This window comes from Carcharodon carcharias, chromosome 18 (genome assembly GCF_017639515.1).
Source record: "Carcharodon carcharias isolate sCarCar2 chromosome 18, sCarCar2.pri, whole genome shotgun sequence".
Classification (NCBI taxonomy): Eukaryota; Metazoa; Chordata; class Chondrichthyes; order Lamniformes; family Lamnidae; genus Carcharodon; species Carcharodon carcharias.
The window spans coordinates 69,694,382-69,719,879 of NC_054484.1; the positions used below are offsets into that span (position 1 = coordinate 69,694,382).

The window sequence follows — 25,498 nt, forward strand, 5'->3', positions numbered from 1 at the left end:
GCAAGGAGGTAGGCAGAGGGAGAGGGAGGACAAGGGGAGGGAGAGGGGAAGTGAGGGAGGGGTGAGGTGAGAGCAGGGAGGGGGAGAGAGGGAGAGAGAGAGAGAAAGAGAGGGAGGGAGGGGAGGGAGGGGAGAGAGGGAAGGGAGGGAGGGAGAGGAGGGATAAGAGGAGGGAGGGGAAGGAGGGGGGAGAGAGGAAGGAGGGTGGAATGGGGAGGGAGGGTGGAAGGGGGATGGAGGGTGGAAGGAGGAGGGAGGGGGACAGAGGGGAGGGAGGGAGGGAGGGGGTGGAAGGGACTGAGGGGGTGGAAGGGAGTGAGGGGGTGGAAGGGAGTGAGAGGGAGGGAGGGGTGGAAGTGAGAAAGGGGAAAGTGAGGGAGGGAGGGGGAAAGTGAGGGAGGGAGGGGGAAGTGAGGGAGGGAGGGGGAAGTGAGGGAGGGAAGGGGAAGGGGCGAAAGGGAGGGAGGGGGTGAAAGGGAGGGAGTGGGCGAAAGGGAGGGAGTGGGCGAAAGGGAGGGAGTGGGCGAAAGGGAGGGAGGGGGCGAAAGGGAGGGGGGAAGGGAGGTAGGACAAGGGGGAAAGGGAGGGAGGGTGAGGGGAGGCTGATGGAGGGTGAGGGAGGGCAAGGAGGTAGGCAGAGGGAGAGGGAGGACAAGGGGAGGGAGAGGGGAAGTGAGGGAGGGGTGAGGTGAGAGCAGGGAGGTGGAGAGAGGGAAAGAGAGAGAGAAAGAGAGGGAGGGAGGGGAGGGAGGGGAGAGAGGAGGGATAAGAGGAGGGATAAGAGGAGGGAGGGGAAGGAGGGGGGAGAGAGGAAGGAGGGTGGAATGGGGAGGGAGGGTGGAAGGGGGAGGGAGGGGGACAGAGGGGGAAAGAGAGGGAGGGAGGGTGAAAGAGAGAGGGAGGGGGAGGAAGGGTGGAAGAGGGAGGAAGGGTGGGAGGGAGGGTGGAAGGGGGAGTAAGGGGGAGAGGGAGGGGGACAGAGGGGGGAGGAGAGGGAGGGGGAGGAGGGGTGGAAGGGAGAGAGAGGAAGGGTGGATGGGGAGGGAGGGAAGGAGCGAGAGGGAGGGAAGGGTGGGAGTGTGGAAGGGAGAGGGAGGGAGGTTGGAAAGAGGTAGGGAAGGAGGGATGGTGGAAGGGAGGGTGGAGGGGGAAGGGGGTGAAAGGGAAGGGGGAGGTGGGAGAGGAAGGGGAGGAGTGGAGTGGATGCATGGAAGGAGATGGAGGGGGGGTGGATGGGTGTGATGGGGCATGGGGAGGGGTCGGGGAGGAGGGAGGGTGAGGGTGATGGGAAAGGAAGAGGCAGGGAGGGTGGAGAGGGGGCAAGAGGCAGGGAGAGGGGAAGAGGCTTGGAAAGAGGGGAAGAGGCGGGGAGGGGGAGGGGGATGGGGATGGGGTGCGGGATGGGGATGGCGGTGTGGGAGGGGGATGGGGAGGAGGATGGGGAGGAGGAGAGGGGGAGGGGAGAGGAAGAGGGAAAAACGGAGGGAGGGTGGAAGGGAGAGGGAGGTAGGGTGGTTGAGGGAGAGTGGGAGGGAGGGAGAGGGGAGGAGGAGGGAGAGGGGGAGAGAAGGGGAGGGGGAAGGAGGGAGGAAGAGAGAGGGGGAGGAAGGGTGGCTGAGGGAGGAAAGGTGGACAAGGAAGGGTGGATGGGGAGGAAGGGAGAAATGTAGCGGAGGAAGGGAGCAGGTGAGGAAGTTAGAGGGAGGGTGGAAGGGGAAGGGAGGGAGGGTGGAAGAGGGAGGGAGGAAGGGAGAGTGGAAAGGAAAGAGGAAGGGTGGAGGGGGAAGGGAGGGGTGGAGGAGGGGGAAGGGAGGGGTGGAGGGGGTGGAAGGGAGAGAGGGGTGGATGGGGGTGATGAGGGCATGGGGAGGGGTCAGGGAGGAAGGAGAATGGAGTGGGAGGGAGTGGGGGAGGGGAAGTGGAAGGGGTGGAGGGAGGAGGAAGATGGATGGAAGAGGGGCAGATGAGAAATCCCGAACTTCGTCACTCATCAACCATGTGTAAATATATAAAATAAACAATGACCTCTGTATGAAGGGAGTCACAAAACATGCAGAACCATGAACCTTACATTTCAATGGCAAAGTCTCACAAGCGTTCATTCACTTAGAATAGGTCGATTTTTCTTTCTTGATTCATTAATAAGAGCAAAAGAGTTATTCTGTGGCTTGCTGTGTTATCTGATGAGGTGTGTCCAACCATTTGGGAGCAATAATAGGTGGTAAAAATTCAACCCAAGGGTGTTATATTACTCCCACATGCTGTTACCAGATGCAACAGACGATACCATACGCTACAAAATCTCGGAAACTGACTGAAAATGTCAACCTGTTAAAAAGGCAGAAAAATCATATGCTCTGATTAAATGGAGATCAGAATTTATGGAATCACTGGAATGTTTTACGTTTGTATGTGAAGTATACAACAAACGCAGTGTGGGTCTATTGCTTGAGCATGCCAACTTGTGTGGTTCTAATGTTGCAGTATTTTCAGTACTTCCTGCCGACTAACTGAAAAAAATATATAATTATACCTAATTAATGGCCTTAGTCAGTGGCAAAGCTAAGTTTACTACCAATTTTCTTGTATAGCATATGTAGGTATGGGCAAAGGTTACTTTACAATAGTTAAATTCAAGTACCAATAGTCCCAATAATGGTACTGCATCATACACAGTGAATCAATGTATCATTCAGAGGAATCTGTTAGCATCAAACTGATATGCATTGTGTGGTCTTAAACTAGTGACTGTATCTAGAAGGCTGCAAAACAGAAGTGAATGGTTTCGTGTTTCTGGAGAATAGACACACCAATGTCTGTCATATTTGTATAAAAGGACATTTTTTTCCTGCCCTGACAGCCTACCAACGTCATGTACAAATCTAGTGGAGATCCTTCCGAGGTATTTAATAATATTTTCATTCCATCGTTTGCCACAGCTATGTATTTTCGGATTGTGCACCCTGACACCCTGAAGTTGACATAACACTTTCAAGGGGTATTTAAATAAACGAAGAGTAGGTGTATGTAATGTTCTGATACAAATCGGTTGTTTCAACTTATTTAATGGGGTCCTTTGTGTGAAACGGCCCTAGAACATACAGGAAGAAAATGCTGGAAAAACTCAGCAGGTCTTTAGCTCTGAATAAGAATCATAGGGACTCGAAACGTTAACTCTGTTTCTCTCTGCACAGATGCTGCCAGACCTGCCGAGTTTTTTTTCCAGCATTTTCTGTTTTTATTTCAGATTTCCAGCTTCCGCGGTATTTTGCTTTTATCCGAGGACATACAGGATTTGATTTCATTCGGAATTTATAAACTGCCTTTCACTGAAGAAACAGGCCGTCCGGCGCAGAATGTTTATTGTGGATACATCCTGGTTTAGTTCCATGCAATGTCTTAGCTTTGAGTAAAAGTGTAAATCACTTTTGCGATTACTCATTGATAAAAGGCGCTGCACCTTTTAACTAAACATTAGACGAATGAAAATGGGACACTGTCTCCAGTTTTAATTAAAATAGAAAAAACGCTTACTAATATAAAAAGTTAGGGTGAAACTGAAATTTAGATAATGAGAATACTGCTTCGAGTTGCAGAGAAACTGAAATCGGTTTTGGTTAGATATCGGTAGCTTGAAGGTGTTTGTTTACATCTAACAGCACGGAGGACTCGAGTGGTCAATTTAGTCGCCATTGACCAAGGCACCTTGTGTACTCTAAGAGAGTACAGCGACAATAAACAAACAATATTAGCGAAACTTGAAAGATTATGACATTTACAAATAACTGAAACGTTTATAATCGATATATTCTCAGGCTCCTAACAGGGAGAAATCAGTGTGTCAGCGTTTAACAAGCTGGCAATCCACTGGTAAATCTAGTCGTTTTTTTTCTTAAACTGGATATTCCGATCGCGCAGATGCGCAGACCGTGTTCACCCAAGTCAGCGAGCAGACAAAAGGAAATGGTCCGTCTGTACTGTTGCCACTTCTACCTCAGCCAGCTCTTTTCATTCTGTGGAAACCTTTCATTCATTTCGGCGTTTTAAGAAGTTCGAGGAAAGATGAATTTGCTGAGAGGACGTCCAATATACCCCAGTAGTCATTGTATTTACATATTTTAAAAATATAACACGTGCGTGCGCACTTAAAGTTCAAGTATATATCGTTCATGGTGTATCAAGTTAAGATGGTAAAACGCGCTCATAGTTATGTGGAGGATGAATGAATACACGTCCATATATGCAAACACATCCTGCACCACATCCACAGCAAGAAATTCTCAGCTAAACTTTTAATCTCTGATCGCTTCGTTCACAGGCTGCGGACCGTCTAACAAGACGTCTACTAGAATCTGGTTTACTCTCCCTCAATTTTTTCCTGCGATTATCATTCTCTCCTCCCTGAGCTTGCAGGGAGCCGGCCACTGTTGTCTAGACCGATCGATCACTTAGACAGAGACATACAATACGGTCAAAAGCCTTCAGTCAGGCAGAGCTGGCAGTTGCCACACGGGGTACATGTCACCTTCCAGGTAACCAGCTAGAACTAGAACAACCTTCAGCACTAAATCTCACCTAAAGAACATTTTGCCAGACTGCTCAAGTGACTTGTTAGACGGACAAAGGATTGTTTCTGCAGCAATATTCTACAAGACAAACAAGCAGCATCGTTACCTTAAAAGGTGCTCTCGCAATAACCTCAAAGGCACAGCTCGAACATAAATCATCAGCCTGAGAACCATTTGCTGTAACCACTCTCTGATAACTTAGCAAGCTGTAGCTATTTGTAAATTATGCATATATATGAAAATAATCCTCGGTTTTAAACCCTCAGTTAACTCTCTTTTTTTAAAAAAAGACTATCTACTTGCTTCTTGTGCTGTGGAATGGACGCGGTGTTTATAAAGGCCACCGTTCCGTTATGATTCCTGTTACCTGTGCTGATTTTTCAACGCATATGTTAAATTAATTAAAAGCATTTGGTTAAACCCTCTGAGCGGAATTGAGTGGTTAAATCATAGTCGTCGCTGTGTGGGGGGAGGGGGATCTTTTTACTCGATTTGGCTTTACACGATTATCCTTTAGTGGTGGAAGCGGTCCGTGTTCCTTTGTACCCACAGAAACAGAGCGAAATGGAATTAGCAAAAGCCCCAGTTCCTGTACGGACAATGTCGATGATACTTTACAATTCTTCTCGACAAAAGTGAAATGGACGTTTGCAGGGACAGCGCCGGCTCGGTAAAGAGAAGGAAGGGGCCGATGTCGCTCCGGCTGCATCAGATCTTGTGCCGAATCATGAAGAAGTTGGGCACGGAGCCGCCACGATCGCGCTCTGATGGTCCGAGTTTCTAAACTTGCCCTCAACATTCACACGAGACGTACAAGCAGAGACATTCGAGCTAACGTGGAAAACTGAGGATCGATCCACTCTCCTTGAAACTGAGGTAACTGAGGATCGCACATTCGGAGGAAAAGTCACCACCCAGACTGTCTCCGCTTTCCGACAGCGCTCAGCGCGATTTTAATCAGGAGAACAGCCCCGTCCAAAAAAACCACTCCTTCCACAGAATAAAACCTCCTCTTACCTGATTCCAGCCTTGCCGTGGATCTGAACCAGCCTCCTGCTCCGGTTTTCCTGCTGCATCCACGTGCCTTTCTGTTTTTTTAATCGCCAAGACGGCCGGAGGAGACCGTCTTTCATCTGAACATATCCAAACGTGCGCGCCGCTAAGCTCGCTTATCACCCCACAAAGTCCGGATATCCACTCGAGAAAATAAATCCGCTGTTTGAAAAAAAAAGTCAAAAGGAAAGGCCTTTTTTTTTCTCTGTCTCTCTCTGAGCCTTGACCCTTTGGCTCCAGCGAGTGTTGTTTCAGCGCCGCGGTTGCTCGCTCCAGTTGAGTGAGCGCAGCTCTCAGTATGAATGTTCACTGTACAGGTGGCGATCGGCTGCGATCCTCTGGCACGGAACACTTCGCAGCGCCATGTTGGCTCCTCACCATGTACAGAGCGGCGAAACGATCCGGTCTTTCGGCTCCTGCTCACTGCCGTCGCCCCGCATCCCCCAACTTGCCGAAGCTCGGGCTGTTGCCTTGTGGAGGGGGCGGCGTTTTAAAGAGAAGAGCCCTCTGGCAGATCACTGGAGCAGACGTGGTTCAGCGTCTGCAGAGCAAACTGATTTTTTTAAAATTTCCGATCCAGCCCTAGCGTGCAGCTCCCCTCCGAGACTAAAAAAAAACTCTCTTTACCCATAAGGCCATCGTTAACTTCAATTACCATAAACATCAACCTTTGGCTCACAACCCCGATGCCAAAATCTCTAACCCATCATCAACATGGGAGACACAAGCCTCCACAAACAGTATACACCGCGAAACGCTTGGTGATTAACTGAGGGGGTTTTTTTTGTACCGGAACATTGTGAAAAAAAAACCCTGTCTGTATCATCACAGTACAAGGCTGAATCACGTGAGATCCAAACAGCAAGGGCTAGATAAAAGTTTCGGTCGTACGATTCACTCGGTCCTTAGCTGCTGTTCAGTGCGTTACTGAACTACGTGGTGAGAATCACACGGTATACACCACGTATTACATTTTAGCGGGTGGTCCTCCATACGGAAATATGAATTCAGTGTTTTATGTTTTTCTGATTATTGCCACTGATGGGCAATTTAATGTTAAATTATTAACCCCGATGCTTAAATCTAAACACTCAGACCCTCACAAGTGGGTATTTTGTCCGTCGGTACAAAGTTGTAACATGCCATATGATTTTAGATTCAGTCATTCGCTGTTTAACTAGTACGACTGGGGTCAACTATATTTCATGTCGATTGAAATCAAGTCTTCAATGTTTTGATTCTATTAACTCAAATTCAGTCTGACTTCTTAATTCCAACATTTCCACAGCTTTTAGCAGATAGCCTTAAAACTTGTTTGGTTTTACTGTACTTTGTGAAGAAGAATCACACCTACCGAAATAAAAACAAAATACTAAGCTACCCTATTATACTTATTTGAAAATTACAGCATACTGCAAAATATGGGGCATATGTACTCCGTCGCTATCCCGGAATACAAAGTAAGCTTTTATAGGTAATAAACTGGAGGCAAAAGCAGGAATAATGAAAGGTGCAATTACATCGCTGATACACAGTTCAGTTAGAGGGTCTCTCCAGAGCTACAGAAGCGCTTCCTTTGCCAGTCTTGGGAGTTGACCCGAAGGTCAGGACGCTGTGTGCACACATCTCGAGCGGGAAATCTTCCATCAAGGGCCCACTCACACTCACACGTACACTCCCAGTCACGCACAAAAGATACCTAGATATCAATTCGCATTCACATGCAATCACAGTCTCACACATACCCCTGTAATGAGTCTTAAACTCATATCTCCCGCAACCACACAGACTCATACACACATTCTGGCACACTGTCTCACACACACACGCACACACACACACACACACACACTTCTCAGACATAGTTGTGCAGACAGCCGTCCAAACAATTGCGATGATTACGTACACCCTCAAACAAACTCCCACCCCGGCACTGCCAGAACCACACTCCCGCAAGCACTATCAGTTTCGGAAACCCACATTCTCTCACCTTCTCGCAAACATTGCCTCTCCCCTCTCACACGCGCACACACCCTCACGTTGTAGCATTCAAACACCTAACATTCTCTCCCTCGGTCACACACCCCAGTTACACGTGCGTTTGTACCCAATGTCCCATACACGTACTCTTCACATTCTCATATCCTCCTTCACACATCTCTAAATTCCTCACGCCATCACAATCACACACAGCGCTCCTTTCCTCTCTGTACCCGTTACACATACTCCCTTCCGCATATTCTCGCAGTCTCAAACATTCGCACGGGCTCTTACACACACACGCCCACAGCCTCCCTTGCAAACACACACACACACACACACACACTAGCATTCCCTCCATTACACGCTGCTAGTCAGAGTCACAGTTACACATTACTCCCCCGCAATCTCTCTCAGTCACGTATAAGCAATCACACACACCCGCACTAACAGTTCACAGCAGCTGCTTCTCGGCCTGCGTCGCATAAGCAGAATCGCTCTCTGTTTCTCCGAACCAGGGCGGAAACAGGGCGGTGTGAGGTTGACTGTTCTCATGTAAAAGACTGGGCTTCGACGCGACAAGTAAGCTCAGTTGTTAATTCAAAACGTATTTCACCCCTCTCTCGACTTTATAAGATCTAACCCCCAAAACACGTTGTTGCTACGGCATCCTCCTCCACCCCCAATTCAAATCACCGCACTGGGGCTTGTTTAAAAATGAGAATAGTTAAGGAATACAGTTTTAAAATTTAGGGTTAATACTTTGGGGAAAAGCTGCACTTCTGGCAAGAGTTGAAAACCTTTTTCTGTTATCATTTACGCTCAATCGTAAATTCCTCTTTAACAGTAACAGGAAAATCACTGTAATTAAAAATTACACCAATCGTTAACTAACTGCAAATAATGTTTTGATTCCCTGCATCGTTTGAAATACTCCATACCATCAGTCCGAACCATCTTGGTCACAAGATGCAAGAGGTTACATTCCCAGTATCAAGAATACACAGATAACTGACGGGGCGGGGGGGGGGGGGGGGGGGGGTCACCAAAGCTCCCCTGCCGCCACCACCCCCAAATGCCGAGATTGATACCACCAAAACAGATTAGCCACAATTGAGGAACTGCTCGTTTGTGTTCCTCGCATTGTTTAATGTAACAATCATTCACCAGTTGGAGGTGTTCTTTCACAGCAATTTGTGTCAGCGTGTAGCGACTACGTGACGCTTTACTTTCGCCTCTTCTGTGCTGTATACAGTTCGGGCTCCTTAATCACTCGCAGCCTTGAGCTGCTGACCTACTCTCATGTGCAGCGCAGTAAGTCCTGCACAACTTCCATTACTGCTCTCGATATCCTTTTGTTTTAACTTTGATTTCTAGCAGAAGCAGTTAATAAGGTTCCCACACTTCACTCTAAAGAACACATCTCGAATCTCTCGTTTCACATCCTAGTGCAGGGAACCGCATCCTTCTCTCAGAATGAGCAACGATTCAAATATAACTAACGGCAGCTGATTTCTGTAATTCCCCCAAAGGAAACTTCGCTTTCAAGAGGCAACGACCATGGCTTGCTGGTTTGTTGTCTGTTCCTTACAGAAATGTTAGCAGTAAGGTTTGTTTCCGCACTCTTTGTTCTATATTTTAGTTTTCAATTAAATAAAGCAATGCATGCCCACAGTCATTTATTTTAAGGTATATAAGGTCACCGTTAATAATGAGATTCGTGTAATTGAATATACGTTTCGGGTTTTTAATTATTCAATGGAATTAAATCCTTTTTTTCAGTGAATGTAATTGACTATAGCGAGGAACCCCCAGCGCGAAGTGCGCCACCTGTCTCAGTGTTGCGCTCCACCACAAAACCAGCAGAGCGACTTCACAAGACAAAGATGGCGAAAGCTCCCATCCCCCACCATTTAGTGCCACTTCCTCGACCCGACCGCTTCACTGCGATACGTACAGCACCAATCTCAAGCTTATTATCAAGATCGAAACGCCTGTTTCCAAACAGATGCACGAAACAAGCAATGGAGGGCATTAGAAAGGACGGACAGAGCACGTTACACAGCTTAAACGTTTAAAAAAACATTGAAAGCATCTTCGCTTTCTCGAAAGCTTGCATTATTTTCAAGTTGCAGATGCGAACAAAGAACAATAAATATTACTGCGAAATGAGCTTGGTGTGTTGAGGGAGGCAGGACGAGGCTCGACGAGTATCGCAATTTCACTGCAAAACAAGGCATAACAAAAGTACAACAGCAGCAAAACTGCACAGAACTCCGACTGTAGCTCAGTCTGTACATCAAAAAAAAAATCAGCTGCATGTCTGTTAAAGAGCGTTGATTTGGTTCATAAACTACCAGAACGAGAGAGGTTTCTTGATCATTGGCTTCTTCTGCATAAACAAATACACCTCTATACCAAGCCGGGCTTTCACACTTCCTTTGTATCGCACTTCAAAAGGTGCGGAACACATCATTTCTGACCAGATTCAAACACAAACTGTGCGTCAGTCTGACTTCGGTGCGGACTTCACTTCAGCCAAATTAAAATTAAAATTCAGAGTTCAACGTCTGTCAGTCCGGCCGAGAACGGAGCTCTGCGTTCGCCATTGTTGTGGGATTCGGATTTGGAAAACTTACAAAGAAAGTTTAAAACTAAAATGAGCAAGGCAGCTCAAATAATAACCACCCCCCCCCTTCCCCATCCAGATACACACAAATCTCTGCAAAGTAACAAAACTCTTAGTATCGAGTTACTAAGCTCAGCAGGTTCCTGTGTCCACAACGCCAACCTTTAAAACACACTACTAGTGATCGACACACTATTTAACAATTTTTTCAGACAAGTTCTATAACCTTAATGTCACACATTGAACAAATGATAATGTTTGAATAGGAAATACTTAAATATGATGCAGAGAAATTCGGGCAAGCATTTTACAAAAGGAAATTTTAAAATGTACACAATTTTTCTCGCGCATTCCCTACTTGCCAAGATTTTAGCTTCAGTGTCCACCTATCTTACCCGCCCCTCCCGAAAATACTAAACTTATGGGACTATTTAAACTCCCCCAATGTAAAAAGGAACTAGACTAGTATCTGAAAAGAATGAATGTGCAAAATTACGGGGTGCAGACACGATGGGCCGAATGTCCTCCTTCTGCGCTGTAACAATGTTGTCATTCTGTAAGAGATTGGTTAAGCTTCAACATTTGCATAGGGACAAACAATGGAAATATCAAATAATTAATGGCATCTGAATGGAGATCAGTCAATAATTAATTGTGTCAGTAATGATCTCTGAGGAGTAAAATCAGATGTTAAGGCTCAAAGCGACTACAAAGGGAAGTGAAAGGAAGAGAATCAAAAGTTCCCACTCCAGGAAGTGCAAGTCTACGGATCAGAAGCAAGAACAGGATTAGGCCATGAAGCCCTTTTGCTTAATAACATGCCAACACTCAAAATGTCCAATTTCATACATAAACAATGGTCACTTGTAAGAGGTACTGTCGGACTATCAGCACTCGCGGGACTGTATCCCAAGCAAAAGTCAAAACCTTCAGAAGAGGGTTAAGTAGAAAACTGGCACTGCAAATGTGTTAAAGGTGTAAAGGGTTTCCGGTAGCACTACTTTTGGAGCACGTGTGTGCACCTCTGCAGCATTTGATAGTGAGATGACAACATTGGGGAAATGGACTGCTGATTCGCTGAGAAATCTAAAGGATAACCAATGAACAACAGTAGAAACTGTTTTTACTTCAGACCTCCATCACAATTGAAGTATGAAGATCTTCATTGGGAATGGATTAAATAGGATAATTAATTGTTCCCCCTTTGCATTCTGTTCAAAGACAGTTTTGGTCATTGATTTGTGTCTAAACTAAAATATATTTTTTCTTTTAAGACTCTGAAATGTGCAGATGGCAGTTTAGTTTCTTAATGTCACCACATGGCTAAAACAATTCAGTCCACTCACTGTGCCTACACTGACTGAAAGAGCTATCCACTTAGTCCCATTTTGCTGCCCTTTCCTAAAATCCTTTTCATATTTCCTTTTTCAACAGGAGGTCATTAAAGAAATGGGACAGGTGCAATGTGAGATCCTTGCTTGCATCTTTGGTAGCTCCTTGGAGTCAGGACTTCTCACTCAGACTGGCAGAACTAGTTAATGAGGCCCATTTGCTTGACTTCAGCAATACGAATGATGCTTTATTGTATCACTGATATAATGAGTTATGGAAGGTCTTACCAGGGACACTCAACATTGATTCAAATTCAAGGTTGTGTCTTACAAACTTGAAGTTTTTTTAAGAAGTCACCAAATTAGTGAATGACGGTAACCTAGTAGACATTGTCTAGCTGAACTTTCAGGTAGTTTGGAATCCACCAGGAAGATAATGCTCCAGACTTCATTAAACCCTAGATCTAACCATGGACAAAACAGCTAAATTCCAGAGGTGAGATGAGAGTGTCTGCCTTTGACATCAAGGCATTTGACCATGTGAGGTGTCAAAGAGGCCTAGTAAAAGTTAAGTTAATGAGACTTCATTCCATTGACTGGGGTAATGCCTAGCACAAAGGAACATGGTGGGATTGTTGAAGGCCATCATGTCAGCCCTGGGATGTCAGTGCAGATGTTTCTAAGTGCTGTGTCCTAGGCCCAGCCATCTTCAGCTGCTTTGTTCCTCCAGCACAAAGTAGGGAAGTTCACTAATGATTGCAGTGTTCAGTCCCATTCGTAACTCCTCAGATAATGAAAAAGACCATGCCTGCATGCAGCAAGACCTGGACTACATTTAGGCTTTGGTTACTAAGTGGCAAAAACATTGACATCATGCTGAGACCAGTGTTGCGGTGAGTCATATAACTAGGACAAAGAGAGAGGACTTTAAACAAGAAGTAGGGGGAAAGGATCATGTGACAGGAGATGTGACAAAAGGAAACAATGAGGTAATAGACCAAGGTAGTGATTTGGGTAATGATAACCAGAATGTGGCAGCAAGGGACAGAGTGTGCAAACTTAAGAGTGCACTAACAAATAAGGCCAGAGATTGCAAAAATGGTCAGAAGACAGAGTTAAAAACTCTGCTGCTGAATGCTCACAGCATTCATAACAAAATGGATGAATTGTTAGCACAGATAGAAATAAATATGTATGACCTGATAGCCACTACAGAGACATGGTTGCAAGGTGACCAAGGCTGAGACCTGAATATTGAAGGATATTTGACATTTTGAAATGACAGGAAGCTAAGATAAGGTGGGATAACTCTGTTAATTAAGGTAATCAATAGTGAAGTAGTTAGAGATGACCATGGTTTGAAAAAAAAAAAAGATGTAGGATCAGTTTGGGTAGAGATGAGAAATAGGAAAGGTAAGAAGTCACTTGTGGTAGTAGTTTATAGTAGCCCCACCCCCCCACGAGCAGTAGTTACATTGTAGGACAGTTTACAGGAAGAAATAAATGGGACATGTGAGAAAGGTACCACAATAATCATGGGTGACTTTAATCAATATGTAGTTTGAGCGAATCAGATTGGCAAAGGTAGCATGGAAAATGAGTTTATAGAGTGTATTCAGGACAATTTCTTAAGAGTATTGTATTCTAGAGCCAACCAGAAGCAGGCTATTCTAGATCTGTAATATGCAATGAGACAGGATTAATCAATAACCTCATGGTAATGGGCCTCTAGGTGATTGAGCATAACATGATAGTATTTCACATTCAGTTTGAAGGGGAAAAGTGTGAGTCTAAGACCAATGTTTTAAATGTAAAAAAAAGGTAATTATAAGGGTATGAAGGCAGAGCTAGCTAATGTTAAATGAGAAGCTAAGGTAAAAAGTGGGACAGTAGAGATGTAGTGGGAGACTTTTAAGGAGATATTTAATAACTCAGCGAAGATTAATCCCAGTGAGAAAGAAAGACTCTGAGTAGAATGTATCAACCTTGGCTAAATAAGGAAGTTAAGGATAGTATCAAATTTAAAGAAACACTGTACAAATCTGCAAAGATTAGTTGTAGATTGGTCAGATTTTAAAAACCAACAATGAATGACTGAACAAAAATAAAGGGGGAGGAAGTTGAGTATGAGGGAAAGCTAGCTAGTAATATAAAAACTGATAGAAGAGTTTCTACAAGTGTTTAAATAAGAAAAGAGCTAGTGTTGGATCTCTAGAGTGTGCTTAGGAAACTGATAATTAAAAACAAGGAAATGGTGGAAGCGTTAAATAGGTATTTTGCGTCCGTCTTCACTGTAAAAGACTTCAAAAACTTCCCAAAGATACTTGAAAACCAAGAGGTGAAAGGGAAGGAGGAACTTAAAACAATCACCATCACCAGGGAAAAGGTGCTGGAAAGACAATTAGATCTGAGAAGTCCCCAGAACCAAATGGTCTGTATCCTTGGTTCTTAAAAGTGGTGGCAGGGATAGTAGACACATTGGTTATAATCTTTCAAAATTCCTTTGATTCTGGAAGGGTCCCAGTGGATTGGAAAATAGCAAATGTAACACCTTTATTCAAGAAAGTGAGGGAGACAGAAAGCAGTTAGGCCAGTTAGCCTGATACTTAGAAAATCATAATGGTATCAGGCAGAGTCAACATGGTTTTATGAAAGGGAAATTATGTTTAACTATTTTCTTTGAAGAAGTAACAAGCAATTTGGAAAAAGGGAACCTGTAGATGTGGTATACTTGGATTTCCAAAAGGCATTTGATAAAGTGCCACATCAAAGGTTACTACACAAGATAAGAGCACACGGTGTCAGGGGCAACATATTAGCATAGATAAAGGATTGGTTAGCTAAGAGGAAGCAGAGAGTAGGGATAAATCTATGCTCTATGCATTGATAACCTAAACATAGGTGTTGGGGAATGATCAGCAAGTTTGCAGACTCTGCCATGTTATTCCTGAATGTTAGATCTGTAGAGGATACTGACTACTCAAAGCAGTTCTCGATATGTTGGAAGAATTGCCCACGTTTAGTAAATTATGTTTAACTTAGAAAGACATAGTGCTTTGCATGTGAACTGGTCTAACTGATAAACATACATACAGCCCATCGGGAATGCAGCTGAAACCAGTGATCAAAGAAGAATATCTGGCTGTTGTAGTATATCACTATAAACACTCATGACCAATGTTGTGATACTATAGCTAAAAGCAAACAGGGTCCAGGTTGTATTCACAAGACAATTTACAGCAAAACAAAAATGTACTATTTTGCTTTTCTCCAAAACTTTGTTAGGCCTTATTTAGAATCTTGTTTCACAGCTTTAGTCTCCCTTCTTATAGGGGGTATTAAGGCTTTGGAAAAAGTTCACGAGTGCCAGAAAATTCATTCCTTCTTTAAAACAGCTTATTTCCCTAATAAGCTCAAAGAGCTGATCTGCAAACTTACAAAAAGTATAAACTCAGGTAATTTGACCAGGGTTTATAAAATGAAGTGAACCAATTATTTCAACTGGATAGGTGAGGAAGGACTAGGGTCACGCTTAGAAAGATGTGAGCAGAACTAGGTTGCATGTTAGAGATTGTTTTTTTTTCCCAGAGAATAGCATACCTGTAGAACAGATTGTTGGCGTGTGCAAACAATGATTTGCTATGCAAAAACAAAGTTACCTGGAAAAACTCAGCAGGTCTGGCAGCATCGGCGGAGAAGAAAAGAGTTGACGTTTCAATGATTTGCTATGCTTCTTCAAGCAAGAGCTAGGCCCATATCTGACTGAGGCGCAGGTCACATCATAAATGTTGTGCACCATGTAAGCTAAATAAGGATCAGTATGATCACCTCACTAATTTCAATCATCTAAAGCAGAGAGGAATTTTCCAGATTTTGTTTCCCTAATTGATTTGGGTTTTTATTTGCTTTCTCACCTCTCCCATTACGTGGCTGACTAATGTGTCTGTATCATGATGCATAAGGCACTGTAACTGTACAGGACACAAGATGTACCAGTGGGTTTTTGAAGATTGTCCTTTTTTTAATGTTTGTGTATATTTCCTTTTTAAAATCTATTATGAATTCTGCTTTCAACAGAGCGCCTTATATGCCACTCATTCCATGATCTAGCAAAGCCTCTGCAAAAAAAAACTTCTTTTGACCACTTGCTTCATTCTTATAGTGCAGATTTTAAATTTGTGCTTTCTAGTTACTGTTTCTCTGATCAGTGAAATTATATTTCCTATTCATCTCATCAAAATCTTTTAATTGTGAATACCTCTATCGGTTTCATCTTAAGTTTCTCTATTATATAGCAAAACAGTTAACTGTATAGAACCACTAATCCTGACCTAACCTCTTATGTACCCTCTCAGTGGCTTTCACTTCCTTACTAAAGTATGATGCCCAAAACTGGACACAATATACTAGGGAGTTTGGCATTACAGATAACTCCAAGCTTTTCTACTCACAGCTCCATTTTTAAAATTGGGATGCCAAAATGCCTTTTATAAAAGAAACAACATTTATCAATTTGCCCTTTCACTCTTCAAAGAATTGTGTATCTAATTAAGTGTCACTAAGTCTCTCCAATCCTTGATTCTTTTAAGTTTTGCTGTTTAGTGTTTTTCAACCCAAAGTGCATCATTTTAATAAAATTCACCCAATATTTATTTGTGTAACCTCTCTATTCCCTTCTAAAAATACTAACAGATCTTGTCACCTTTTTTTTCTTGTTGCCTGCAAATTCTGATGTGCTTGTTACAAATTCCACTCTGCCATATATATCTTCTTAGGTTCAGTGGCATCAATCACTCCTGTAATTAGTCCCAACATTTTACTTTATGAGAGTTAACTCACATTGCTTCATATTTATTTGCATGATAGTGCAAGCTAGGGTTGTGACCTGAATTGGATATCTTGTCTTTTGCATGTGCACTTCTTCAATTACCCCAAAAGTGGACCAGGCAAACATTTGATGATATGAGACCTGATACTAGATAATAATCTACTTTATTCCACAATAACGTGAACATACAAAATGAGAGTCATCTCCAGACTTAATTCAAATGCTACAACTTATCTTTGTGTAATGATAGAAAATAAAGAACAAGCCATGCGACCCCACATCAGTGGAGTCACCTTCCTAGACTTAAGCAAGGTGGTTTTGAACAGCTTCTCTGTATTTCTAACTTCTGTCTTAGCTAAAGCCCTCACAGCTTTTTAAGAACATAGCTGCCAGCCTGAATCATAATACCTGCAACTTCTCCTCTTTGTTCACTGCCAAAAACAGAATGATGAGCTTCCAGCACAATGAGTGTGAGATATTTTCCAACTGCTAAGACAGTCTAACTAATTTAATATATTTGTATTGAATGTGGGGGAACATAATCAATGTCAGCTTATGAACATCTTGACTCTCTCTGCTCTTTTGTCCAATTGGATGGAACTCCAATCAGCTGGTTCCATTCTCATCAATCCAAATGTAACCCAAGAATCATTATGATGAATTCCTTACCCCCCTCCCAATAAATCTGAAGTCTCCTAAGGATCAATTCTTGGCAACTTCTTATTTCTCACCTACATATTGCCCCTTGTAAAAACACATCAGGTTCCACAGGGACACTGACAACATACAGTTGTACTCATCTATGCCTCCATCTGTCCACTTCCTCCAATTTGTTATGCTGCTTCTCCAACATTCAGTATTTGATGAGCATAAATGTCTTCCGATTGAATATTGCTAAGATTGAAGCCGTCATCTTCAACCCCCACCCCAAAACTCCTTTCCCTCAGCTACGATTCTATTCCTCTCCCTGATCACTGCCTGAAGTTGAACCAGACTGTTTGCAACTGTGGCATCTTATTTGACCCACAGATGAATTTCCAATCCCTTCCATCACCAAGACTTCCAGTTCTGTGACATTGCCCAGCTCTGCCAATGCTACAGTTCATCTGATCTTGACAGCCCGATCAATCCATTTTTTTTTTAAGGTTCAACTATTCCAATCACTCATGGTTGGCCTCCCACCTTGCACCCTCCACAAACTTGAGCTCATCCAAGACTCAACTGGATGTATTTTTTTTTTCATTCATTCATTCACGGGATGTGGGCTTCACTGGTTGGGCCAGCATTTATTGCCCATCCCTAGTTGCCCTTGAGATGGTGGTGGTGAGCTGCTTCTTGAACCGTTGCAGTCCATGTGATGTAGATAAACCACAGTGCTGTTAGGAAGAGAGTTCCAGGGACAGTGAAGGAATAGCAATATATTTCCAAGTCAGGATGGTGAGTGGCTTGGAGGGGAACTTCCAGGTGATTGTGTTCCCATCTATCTGCTGCCCTTGTCCTTCTAGTTGGTAGTGATTGTGGGGTTGGAAGGTGCTGTCTAAGGAGCTTTGGCAAATCCCTATGGTGCATCTTGTAGATGGTACTGCTGCTACTGTGCAACGGTGCTGGAGGGAGTGAATGTTTGTGGATGTGCTGCCAATCAAGTGGGCTGCTTTGTCCGGGGTGGTGTCAAGCTTCTTGAGTGTTGTGGGAGTTACATTCATCCAGGCAAGTGGGGAGTATTGCATCACACTCCTGACTTGTGCCTTGTAGATGGTGGACTGACTTTGGGGAGACAGGAGGTGAGTTACTCATCACACAATTCCTAGCCTCTGACCTGCTCTTGTAGCCACAGTATTTATATGGCTAGTCCAGTTTAGTTTCTGGTCAATAGTAACCCCTAGGATGTTGATAGTGGGGGGATTCAGTGATGGTAATGCCATTGAAAATCAAGGGGCGATGATTGGATTCTCTCTTGTTCAAGGTGGTCATTGCCTGACACTTGTGTGGCACGAATGATACTCGCCACATGTCAGCCCAAGGCTGGATATTGTCCAGGTCTTTCTGCATTTGGACATGGACCACTTCAGTATCTGAGGAGTTGAGAATGGTGCTGAACATTGTGTGATCATCAGTGAACATCCCCACTTCTGACCTTATGATGGAAGGGAGGTCATTGATGAAGCAGCTGAAGATGTTTGGGACAAGGACACTACCCTGAGGAACACCTGCAGTGATGTACTGGAGCTGAGATGATTGACTTCTAACACCCACAACCATCTTCCTTTGTGCTAGGTATGACTCCAACCAGTGGAGAGTTTTCCCCTTGATTCCCATTGACTCCAGTTTTGCTAAGGCTCCTTTATACCACACTTAGTTAAATGCTGCCAGATGTCATAGACAGTCACTCTCACCTCACCTGACTTATGCCAAGTCTCATCTCACCTGACTTATGCTCAACCATCACACCTGTTCTAGCTCCCAGTCCAGCACTGCCTAAATATTAAAAATTCCATCCTTATTTTCAAATCCTTCCATGGTCTTACCTCTCCCCATCTTATTAATTTTCTCTAACCCTGCAACCATGTGATATAATGATGCTTCTCCACTCATGGCCTCGTGTATCCCTATTTCCTTTGGCCACTGTGCCTTTAGCTACTGAGACCCTCAACTCTGGAATTTCCTCCCTAAACCTCTCTGTCTCTCTACTTCTCTCTCCTCTAAGATGGTCCCTAAAACCTACCCTTTCAACCAAGATTTGGGTCACCTGTCCTAATATCACTTGTGCCTTGGTGTCAATTTTTAAAAATTCATTTAAGGGATGTGGGCATCGCTGGCTAGGCCAGCATTTATTGCCCATCCCTAATTACTCTTGAGGTGGTGGTGGTGAGCTGCCTTCTCAAACTGCTGCAGTCCATGTGGTGTAGGTACACCCATTGTGCTATTAGGGAGGGAGTTCAATTTTGATTGATAATCACTTTTGTGAAATATCTTGGGACATCTTACTACCTCAAAGGCACTAAGTGCAAGTTAGTATACATTCCCAGCCATTTTTCTAAAGACACCTTTGAATAAATATGCTTTGCCTTAAAACATAATATTGAAATTAATTATTTTCCAAATTCATTTGTGTGGAAAAATTCTCAAATGATTCCAAAATATGTCAGTGCCCCTACATCCAAATCCAGATCATTTATGTGCATTAAGGGCAATGAGACCACAATAGTCCCTGCTATTTGTCCTCGAGATGACTTTTTAATCCATGTTTCCATATCTGTTGATATCATGTACCCTAATTTATCACTAGGTCTCCAATATGGCATTATATCAAACATCTTCTAAAAATCCATATTAAGACCATCCATTTTACTTACTTTATCAGTATAGCAGTATTTCTTCAAATAATTCTATTAATTTTGTCACACATGGTGTGTTTTACAAACCCATGCTAGCAATCCTGAAGTAATCCATGTCTTCCTGAGTATCAATTGTATTCCATGGGAATATAGGAACCGGAAGTCCTTTGGATGTTTGAAAGATTGAGGTCAGAAATATTTCTACTGATTTTCCTCATCTTTCTAGAAAGTATGTCATCAGAGTCCAGTATCTTTTACAGTTTGAGCTACACCAGCTTTTACAGCAGTGCCTCTTAGCTATCCTATTTAATTTCTCGAACCACTCTTGTATCTTTACATTTTCATGACTACATTCTGCAGTGAAAACTGAGGCAAAGTAGTCATTTAGTAACTACACCACCACTTCACCCTCTGTGAGATATATCTTGCTTTTTAACATTTCCCTTGTTTCCTGCCAGACTTCTATCTTAGCCTTTCTAATGTTTCTGCATCACTTCTGTAAATTTCTGATTTCTATGATTCAATACTTTGCTTGATTGCCTTCTGTATTATTAGCCTCTATTCAAACTATCTTGTCATGCAAGGTTCTTATCTTAATCCAAAAATTTATTTCAAAAATCCTCTTTAGATTGAAATATTAAAGTTATTGTATTGTGCATTTAGCCTTAAATGCTCTTTCTTTCACGTTACTTTAAATATGGGTGAATGCAAATATTCCTAACCTGCTTTCAAATTGCCGGCAAGTATACAGAAATAAATTCTACCCTCACTACTTGAATTATTGACAGAAATTTGCAGCTGTAAAACTACCATCAAGTACTTGTCGTGAATAGAGCATATTTAAACACTTACTAGCTTTTTTCTTTTAAAATATAGATCTGATCATATTATCAGACTTTGTAACAATGTGTAATTCATGAAAATGTATATAAATAAATTTAAAAATAACAGACAGAATACAATTCAATGGATATCAACATATCCCCAAATATCAACAACAATTCCACTAGCAAACCAGTCTTTGGTTTGTTAATCTGTTACATTTAATTGTGAAATCAGGTTATTTATAAACACACTAATATTTGCTTGTATTATGAACATGCTTGCTTTCACCCCATATTTCAGACCGTGACCAATCCATCAACATTTTTAGAAATGGTAGCTCTAGATCAGCAATCAGCTTCTTTATTGCAAACAGCCAGGTCAGCTAATGTCTGTAGTGGATTAATAAACCATACCTTCAACGTAATATACATCCATGTAATATTCTGAAAACTTTATATATGCACAGACTTTCTGTCCATCATATACTTTCAACATCACAGTTTGTTTCATGTAAGTTTCTGCATCACATTTGCAAAAAAGTAGAAAGCAACAAAGACAAACTTTTGGAATGTACAGTCAAACTTTGCAGGAACAGGACATACTGAAGCAATGAAGTCCCTATCTTCTTAATTCACTGGTGTATAAACTCATCCTGGGTGTATTTATCAATTAGACTTTGTGGCCTTAAAAAAGACATATTTTTACGCTTTTGCAACAGAATAATACATTTTATTTTACATGATGCAATGTTCCTGTCATTATGAAACAACCAACTTGGTGTGAGTAGCACCGGGGAGATTTGCTTACATGTAAAGAAGGTCTTGTGTCTAATACACTCCACCATCATCTTTTGTTGCAGATGCAAAACAACCAGAGAAAAATAAAAAAGCAAGCCATTTCAAGATCATTCTAACCTGCATTCTTAAATTTACAATCATCTCTTTATGCTACTCCTCCACACGGGGTATTTCAGAAGTGGCCTTAAAAGGGACACTCCAAGTTGGCAGCTAGACTTTACAACTGTACTCCGGATGCCAAAAAAGTTGAGAAATGCCACATGGGATCTGTTTGTAATTAAATAATCATTAAGTCAAGAAAAGTTCATGTTGCATGCCACTTGAAAGAAATGCAAAAAAGTAGCATAACTAGGAAAAGAAGCAGCCAAATTAGTAACAGCATAATCACAATCTGAAAGCAGTTGGATTAAATGTGTAAATATGGCTTTGTTTAATGGAGAATTATAGAAGTACTTACTGATCCACAAACCTTGGAACATACAAGTTTCAGGGTAAATTGAAAACCAGAGACCAACACTGAAATGTAAATGACTCGTAGACAATATGCTGTAATCCTCAATATCTAGATCAACCTCTCTTCCACAATAAGTAGAACCATGAGGCCATCTCAAAATGATACTGCGTGCCTGCCATTTTACCGGTTCCTATAGGAATGTGTCAAACACCAACTTTACAAACAAGTGATTTTATCCCTCTCTTCTTACATTTTTAACTTTACTGGGTTAGTAACATTGACATTGATGTCACCAGTTCAGCACCCCATTCTTCCTATGTGACACAATTTGGATCTCTGACCTCTCGATCTTGTCCAAAGTCCTTGAACATGTCAATGCATCAAGATAGCCCAACCTAAGTCAGACTGTGCTATATTATCCCTCCTTACCTTTCCCAATCTTGCTACAATCTTTGAGCTGATGACCCACACCATGCTCCTCCAATGACCCTTCACTGTATTCTAGATAGTGGGATCAAACCTTGGCATCTTCCTCTTTAACATCTATATGTGGTCCCACATGTACAGATATGGGGTCAGCTTCCACGTGTGTGCTGATGACACCCAACCCTACATCACCACTTTTCTTGCTCACACCACTGTCTCTGTGCTCTCAGATTCCTTTTCCAACACCTAGTCTTTTGTGTGCTGCAACTTACTTCAGCTCCACATTGGGAAGACTGAAATCATTATCTTCATCCCCCACTACAAACTCTGTACCCTTACCTATGACTACATCCTTCTTCCTGGAAATTGTCTAAGGTTGAAACACTCAACCTCACCATTCCATTTCACCCTGAGATGAGCTTCTGACCCCATATCCTATTCATCATAAAGAGTGCCTTCTTCCATTTCCAATTACACTAACTGTACTTTTTAAAAATTCATTCACAAGATGTGGGAGTCACTGCCAAACCTGGCAGTTATTGCTCATCCCTAACTGCCCTTAAGAAAATGTCAGTGTAAAGGCCTGGCACTTCAGAGAGCAGTTAACAGTCAACAATACTGCAATGGATTTGAAGTCACAGACTGGACTGGGCAAGAATGGCAGATTTCCTTCCCTAAAGGACATTAGTAAACTACATGGGTTGTTATCATAATCTGGTAGTTTTATTGCCACCATAACTGATACTAGCTTTTTATTCCAGAATTTTTAAATTTACCAAATTTAATTTCCCAAGCTGCCATGGTGAAATTTGAACTCATGTCTCCAGATAGTTAATCCAGGCCTCTGTAGTCCAGCAACATATCCACTATGCCACTGTAATCCCTGGCCTACCCCTACCTTAGCCCTTCTGCTTCTGAAAATCTCAACCATGCTTATACCACCTCCAAACTCAACTATTCCAATACTTGCCTGACCCGCCTCTCATTCTACACCTTCTCAGAAACTAAGTACTTCAGGAATTTTGCAGTCCATATTCTATCCTGCACCAAGTCCTGCATTTTCATTCTACCCCCATCCTCATTAACATTGGCTTTCCATCCCTATAAGGTCTCAAAATTTCCTTCCTACATGGCATCACTCCTCCTTAACTCCTCCAGCCCTACAACAGTCTTCCCTCCACCAGCTTTTCTGCTCCTCTGAGCCTGGCCTCAAATGTATCTCCCGCCTTCCCATTCTCATGCATTGGAATTCTTTCTCTAAACCCCTCTCTGCCTCTCCATTTCCAGCTTGTCCTTTGAAGCCACCTTTAAAAAAAAACAGATCAGGCCAAACTTTGGTCACTCCATCTAAAGGTCACCTTCTTTGGTTTTGGACTTTTCTTTTATTATGCCTTTGTGCAGCACTTTAGGATGCTTTTCCATGTTTAAGGCACTAGATAAATGCAGTGGCTGTTGTTGAGCTCATGTCATATCAAAGTAAGAATATTGATTGTTTTTCCCCTCCCTAAGTCAACAGTACTGAGGCCTTTTGGGGAACTCTGATTTTCCAGTCTGAGATCATCTGACTCAGCAAAGACCAAAGATTGAACCAAGACCCTTCCCTGTTTGTGTGGCTTAGTTACTCACTGTGTAAACCTGTTTAGTCATTGTGCGAACTACAGCAATTACATTTTTCATTCTGTTTATACATATCAATACATATATACATATAAATATATAAATAAGTGCCATAGATATGATTTTTCATATATCTATTTACATTAAAAATATGCTTTAACAATTCAACCTCACATGGTGGAAAAAATAAGGCTGATTGTGTCTCTGTCAGTAGCTAGATTATATTAAGAATCTTAAGTTAGAACTAGCTTATAAATTGTATCTTTGGGTCACTCAGTCCATTTGAATCATTAAAAAATTTGAAATATGTTGAGTAAAAGGTCATCAAAAGCATACAAGATGCTGACGTAATAATGTCAGATCACATGACTGGGAAATGAGAGCGATCTAGAAGGAAGAGCAGCTCCAAGCTCGTGTAAAGGTCCAAATATGTAAATACTTGCTGTAAATAAAGAGTAATGGTTTTGAGAAACTATAAACTCGAGCAGCATACTTTGGTAGAATAGACAAGCCCCAAAACCCTGTCTAGACCCTGATCATACAACGAAATATGATGGCAGCAAGTGAAAGCCCCAGCAAACCTTAAATAGAAGATACAGGGCTGGCAAGAGAAATAAATTCTTTAAGGGTGGACGAAAGAAAAAAAAATTAAGACTCAGCAAGATGTCGGAACATTGTGGGAGAAACAGATGCAAGCTGAGACACAGACCTGGAGACCAGACAGCATTGAGCACAGATCCGACACAGAAAGCAGCAGCACATAAGCAAGAACAATTCCATGGCTCAGCAGAAGCATGGAATCCACACTACTACTCCCTGAACCTTTTCAAACTGCAGAAGGCTCGCAACAGGCCCAGAACTGGGACAACTGGAGAAAGAGGTTCACAAAATACAGAAGTGCTTCACGATTACACAAAAAGATCAAAAATCCCAGGTCAGTACACTACTTTATGCAGTAGAATCTGTCGCTGATGATGTGATAGTAAGGCAAGGGAGTTGATGAGATTTCATCTTCTTATGAAGAAGTCCTGCAAGCTTTCGACTTTTATTTCAGCATGTCAGAACTTAATAACAGAGAGGGCTAAATTTAATAAAGAAAGCAAAGACCAGGCAAAAGCATGGATTTGTTCATCAACCAACTCTATAGGCTGACAGGGAACTGTGATTATGGAATCTTAAAGGGGAGCTGAATCACAAAGAATTGTAGTTAGCATCCTAGATGAAGCATTATCAGATCTCTTACAGAAAAGAGCGGATTTTAACAGCAGTAAAAGCAATGCGGATTGCAAGACTAACAGGACTCAGCAAACAGAAATCGGATGTCTATTCATGGGGAAGGAGAGGTCCTGTGGAAATTGAGTGAGATCATTCAGTTTTTAGGCCATAAAAGAAAGAGCACCTCAGCATAAGCCCGCCAAACTTGGGAAAAGCATGCCAACCATTATTTTGAATGTCTCTGGTATGGCGAGAACAAACCACACAAGTGAAAAGAATGTCCAGCAAGGTGGGGGGGTGGGGGATGGGAGCAGAGTGGGCAGTGTGTCACAACTGTGGAAAAATATGCCATTTCAAAACTTTTTGTTGCTTGAAAACGCTGACAACCTGTAAAAAGAGGGAGAGGACATTTTAAAACAGAGCTACATACAAGATGTAGA

The 25,498-nt window shown here is 42.5% G+C and overlaps 1 protein-coding gene across 8 annotated transcripts in view; it reads right to left on the reverse strand.

Annotated features, from left to right (window-relative positions):
- Positions 1-25,498, reverse strand: part of bcor (BCL6 corepressor) — a 189,838-nt gene that overhangs the window by 92,642 nt on the left and 71,698 nt on the right. Inside the window, exon 1 of one of the 8 annotated variants that reach the window (XM_041211001.1) lies at positions 5,586-5,800. The exons of the other annotated variants lie outside the window; for them this stretch is intronic. The gene's annotated coding sequence lies outside the window, so the exon portion shown is untranslated. Of the gene's footprint in view, positions 1-5,585; positions 5,801-25,498 lie in introns of those variants that run through there. 8 annotated transcript variants of the gene reach the window in all.